Genomic DNA, 5,593 nt, shown 5'->3' with positions numbered 1-5,593 from the left:
ATGCATAAACACATTTCATTACACCAAATACACAAAATAATGTTCTTTTTAGCAACATCATATGACCCCTTTGAAAATCTTAATCAGTATTTTATTTTCCAGTAAAAATATCTAAGCAGCCTTAAAACAAGACACAGTTACACAAAATTGTGTAAAATATTGAGTCTTCACGCGTAAATAAACATTATATATAAACAATTACGGAAAATTATATTGTCTATATATATATATATATATAGATAGATAGATAGATAGATAGATAGTTGATTTATATATAATCATAATATAATTATAATTATTTAATATAATTATAAATATAATTTTTAATGCAATAATATAAATTTATGCAACTTTATTAAATTTGCCCTTTTTTAAACTTTATGCGTGTGTGTGTGTGTACAGGAAAACGACAAAATACTTCTTTTTGCATTCTTTATATAGTAGCATGGTAATTCCACACTGACTTCCTCCATGTTCTTGGTATGGAGTTGGATTAGAGATCCTCCATGTTCCTGGTAAGAGATCAGCGAAAGGCAGCCTAGTCTGTAAACGTGCCCTTCACAATAGTGCTGTGGCACACACTTCACCCAGGGTGCCCGATCCACACTTGCACTGAATAAATTATGTAAGCGATTTAACAATCCTTATTCTCACCTCAAGGCACCAGTGTTGGGGAGTAACTAGTTACATGTAACGGCGTTACTCTGACAGTGTTGAGCACTACTGTAAGGTTAACCCTGCATGGTGTAGATGTTTGAAAATGATTAACAGTTGCAAATAAACATTCATTAGAAATTTAGAAAAGTAATCAAATGTAATCAGTTAAATTACTTTAATAAAGTAATTGAAAAAGTTACACTACTATTACATTTTAAATAGGGTAACTTGTAATCTGTAACCTATTACATTTCCAAAGTAACCTTCCCAACATTGCAAGGCACACATACATATGTACTCTAGTGTTACCACAGCCTCGGCTGGGCTCTGTTTTCACACCTATTTTAAGCATCTGATAATGCAGAATGTTTACACTGGTTCTAATGCGCACAAATGTCCCAGACTGCACTGTATCCCTGAATCCTGCATCACAATTCCATTCAAAACCAAAAGTCATGTAACAGTTTAGAGATGCTATAGATTTTTTAATAGCTGAACTTGAAATGATTGCGCCATCTTTAGTATTGTGAAAATACTGCCACTCTTTGCCAGTCATCTTTAATTTTCCTTTTTCCAGTGAATTCAGTTGTCACGGTGTGTGTTTTTGTTTTTTTATTGAAGGTTTTGTTTTGTATTGCCCCTTGTTTCCACCCTTGAACTTAATAAACAGCTGTCAACACTAAAAGCTACATACATCTGTTGAGATCTATTATTAATAGATGTTCCAGCTGTTCTCTGTAGTTTTGAGGTTAAAGGGACAGTTCAGCCAAAAATAAAAAAATATTTTCACCCTCAACTTATTCCAATATAATTTTATTTGTACCTCAGACCACAAAAGACACAGAACAATTTGCCCTGCTCTATTTCTACATACTGTAACGACATGATTCATGTGCTACATTGAAAGTCTTTTGAAGTCTTACTATAGCTTTGTGTGATTGTATGACTTCATAAGATTACAGGGCACAGGTCGTATGGGCCAGAGTTCACAGAAAAAACTGAGACATGGGCAGTGGAATGGGGGGTAAAAACGCAAGGCATCAAGACACGTTTTTTTTTAAAGTTGACCTGAGTGCCACAGAATGCTGCATCATGTGCAAGATACTGTAAAAAAACATTACAAAATAAAATATTCAGTACGGTCAAAAACATTTATCTAGCACATTTACAAAACAATGGAAGAGTGGTGCAGTGGAATAGAAAAGCATTGTATGTCAACAGCCCCTTATAGTACTTTTATGGTGCCTTTTTGTCATTTTTGAAGCTTGACAGCCCCTAGTCACCATTCACTTTTATTGTATGATAAGGAGCAGATGCTAAAACTCTCCTCTTTTTATTCACAAGCCAGAAAGTCCTACAGGTTTGGAACTACATGAGGTAGAGTAAATGTTTTTTGGGTGAACAATCTCTTTAAAGCGGACATCGGATGCCCATTTTCCACAAGTTGGTAAGATTCTTTAGGGTCTTCATGAAACGTCTGTAACATACTTTGGTTAAAATTCCTCAATGGTCATGTAAAAGAACAGCCTTTTTACCTTGTCAAAAACAGCTCTGTTCACAGTGAACCATTATGTCTCTTTAAATGATAATGAGCTACTGCTCACTCCACCCCTCTCTTCCGTGGAAGATTTGCAAATAATCATAAAAAATATCAAGTGTGTCTTGGTGCAGCTGGATCACAAACGGTGGGTACTGATCCATCCTTGAGTTTTAACTTTTTAGCAAAACCTGCCTTGAATTGTCCCTCATTCAGAAAGCAATCTGGAGTAAAATTATTTGCGCAGACATAAACAAATTTAAGTGTATTCGGTGGAGCATTACCATCAAAAACTAAACTAATCCACTGTGTCCTTAGCGGCTCTGATGTCAGGAGAAAATGAAGACTCTCATGTTCACTTTTACATCCAACTACAAAACACCTGCATTGCTTGCGAGTCATTGTTGTTGCTAGAGCTGCTCGAGCGCAGAGAAAATGGCGGACAGCATACAACTGGCTGAGGGCGGAGATGTAGTCTCAGCCTCAGACGTCACGCCCACGGACCATTGATTGAACGTCTGATGCATACGGCACACAAAAGTGGAAACACTTCAGGAGTTTCGAAGTCATCGGATTGGTTGAATTATACAGGATTTCCGGGAGACGTGTGTCGCGTTCTTTAACGTTCCGCCTGGAAACAAAGATGCCGTGGCGCCAAACCCCCTCACCCCCTTTACAACTGTGACGATGAGCGCTTATCAGGATCAGTTAAACGCCGGATTTTCAAAAGTATGTGAAATATTTCAAATTCGCGGCATAGAATCTTTAAAATACGTCCGAGAGTTTTACACACCGGTCTGTTATTGTGGCGACATTTCCACGCCCCGAAGCGTGACGCTGAAACTAAACGAACTGTGATTGGTTGTTTGACATGTCGGTCAAACGGCCTCATGGGCGGGCCTTGGCCAATAAAAGCTGCCATGAATTCCAGACCTTCAGCCGTCAGTCTGAAGGTCTGGCTACGCAAGACTAGTGGAGATGTGCTAATACAGTCTGTCAGCGGTCGTGGGCGGGGCCTGAGCAAACAGCTTGATTGAGACTGTTTAGGTTTTTTTGGGGATTAAAAAAAGTAGTCAATGGATTTTTATCATTGCAGGGTGGTTGTGTCCACCCACTGCTAAAACACATTTATATGCAAACATTTATATGAATTTTGCATCCAATGTCCCCTTTAAGAAGATTCCTAGTTATAAACTCAGTATTACAGCTGCCTTTTAATCCTGAGCCGAATATCATTTTCACATTGTGAGCCTTAAAACCTGTCTATCTTTCGCAGTCCAAGTTATATGAAATTAATGCATCTGTACCGTAGGTCAATACAGGCCTTTGATCTCTGTGCTGATTTAAGCTCCATCCCTTCCATATGCCGTCCCCCCAAACAACCCCTCCTCGTCTCTTCCAATCCGCTCTGCGCTGATACAGTTGTAAAGGGTAACTTTTGGATACAAGGGCTAATCATCCATCGCATAACTACCCTTTCAGTCTTCCCCCAGCCAGCACCCCCTGGCCCACTTTTTCCTTCCCTTAAAATGACAGTATGTTTCAGTTTCAGTATATCTGACACGCATCCTGTCCTCTCTTTTTGGTGTGTCATCATCTCTTTCCCCCTCTCTCCCCTTTGTTTGTCCTGTAGAAGGACGTTTGTTTTCCTGTGGGGAAGAGGAAAATCGACGCTGAAAGATGAGTTATTGATTGCAAAGCAGGGTGCATGAGTAAGTGAGTGAAGCAAAGAAAAACAGGATGATAGTCGGAGAGGGAGTACAATGACACATCAACAACATAATCTTATGTCAGTTGAACCTTATTGCACAAATCTATGCACATACTCTAACGAAATATTATTAATAGTGCCTTTCAGCACTAATGGTGACATAACAAGCAGTCTGTGCAAATGCTGCCTACGGCTTGACAAAAAAGTCTCGCAAAATATGTGCGAGACTGCTAAATTTACAGGTCTCCAGGTTCACACCTCTGTCAGACAAAAGATCATTTGAGGCATTGAGAAGATAGAGCCTGGATTGATATCTGATTTTAATATGCATCTTTAAAGACAACAACGCGTTCGTGCTTCCAAATGAGCTGCAATTAGGGACCTCGAGAAACAGAGAGAGAGGGAGAAAAAGAATTAAAACACCCCACTACAGAAATGACAGAACATCAGGTTACGTCACAAATGTCACCATGGTCACTGTTGCTATCGGAGATATGCTGTTTCCATGGCACTGAGGGGCTTGAGGATCTGTGTGCTCAGAGTTCAAAATCATTTTTCGGGGTATAGGCATAAATGCAGGGCGTACAACGAAAACATACTGTTCCTTCCGACTCCATATAGTACATGTGTTAAACTCGTCGCAGTTTGACATAGTGGCGGCACTATGTCTTATTTGTGCATGCGTTTACACACGCTCACATGCACATGGATCGTTTCAAAAGCATTGCTGTTCACACTCAAGACAGCGGTGTGTAGTGCATGTAGCGGACTCCATTGCAGGTTGGCTGGGAATTCATTCACGCATGTAAGATAAATGAATTACAAATAGAACCTTCATGCTCGGCTTTAATGGACTGCCGTCTTTATATTTAAAGAATAATTTGGCCAAAAAAAGACTCTTCTGTCATCGCTTACTCACACGTTCCAATACGTGAAACAATGTTTCCATGTTGAAAAAAATTTAATTTGCATGAATGCATATGAATACAAATTTGTATTAGACAGATACAGTATATCAACTTGTATTAGATAGATATATCAACAACTTTGCATGAATAGTTTTATTTGTCGTTGCAATGTTTCTTGGGATTGTAGTTCTTTCCCTCACTAAAGCCGTTAAGTACGCAGTCACTTTTTTTTTTGTCCAATTTTCAAATAATTTCAAATATTTTTATTTTTTTGGCTTCAAATAATGTTCATAATTTTGTGATTCATCTTGGTTGGCTTTGTTCATGGTTTATTTTGCTTCAATTAAGACTTTTTAAAAGTGTACATGGAAAAAATGAATGAAAAAAACAACAACGTTGGAACCAACGCCATGCACTGAAAAAGTGGGCGGGAATTAATGGCACAAATGCACTGTATAATTATTGTTGTTATGATTATAAATAAGATAAATTGCTAATGACTTGATTTGTGTTCCATTGGAGGATTCCTACCAAATATTGATGAAGAATTATTTATATAGCCTAGTATTGATAATAACATATGTATTTATTATTATTATTAGGGTTTGACAGGTTATCCTATTCCCCCATGGCACACCAATGGAATCATTATCAATTTTTATTGTTTTATTACAAAAAAAACATAGGCCTACATTAAATCAGGGTTTTAACCTCTGTCCTTTTTTATACTAAACAGAAATTAAACCACTAGACTAAAAATATAAAATAAAAGTAGGTGCA

The 5,593-nt window shown here is 37.9% G+C and overlaps 1 long non-coding RNA gene across 1 annotated transcript in view; it reads right to left on the bottom strand.

Moving 5' to 3' along the window:
* The window catches only part of LOC107680888 (uncharacterized), a 9,501-nt gene extending 4,580 nt beyond the window's left edge, over nucleotides 1-4,921 (bottom strand). The window contains exons 1-2 of the long non-coding RNA XR_001633200.1: nucleotides 4,909-4,921; nucleotides 579-581 (exon numbers count right to left, since the gene is read on the bottom strand). This is a non-coding gene — a long non-coding RNA (uncharacterized LOC107680888). The remainder of the gene's footprint in view (nucleotides 1-578; nucleotides 582-4,908) is intronic.
* Nucleotides 4,922-5,593: the final 672 nt, after the last annotated feature.

Source organism: Sinocyclocheilus anshuiensis, unplaced genomic scaffold (genome assembly GCF_001515605.1).
Source record: "Sinocyclocheilus anshuiensis isolate Anshui unplaced genomic scaffold, SAMN03320099.WGS_v1.1 scaffold1230, whole genome shotgun sequence".
Classification (NCBI taxonomy): domain Eukaryota; kingdom Metazoa; phylum Chordata; class Actinopteri; order Cypriniformes; family Cyprinidae; genus Sinocyclocheilus; species Sinocyclocheilus anshuiensis.
This window is presented reverse-complemented; position numbering and strand designations above follow the sequence as displayed.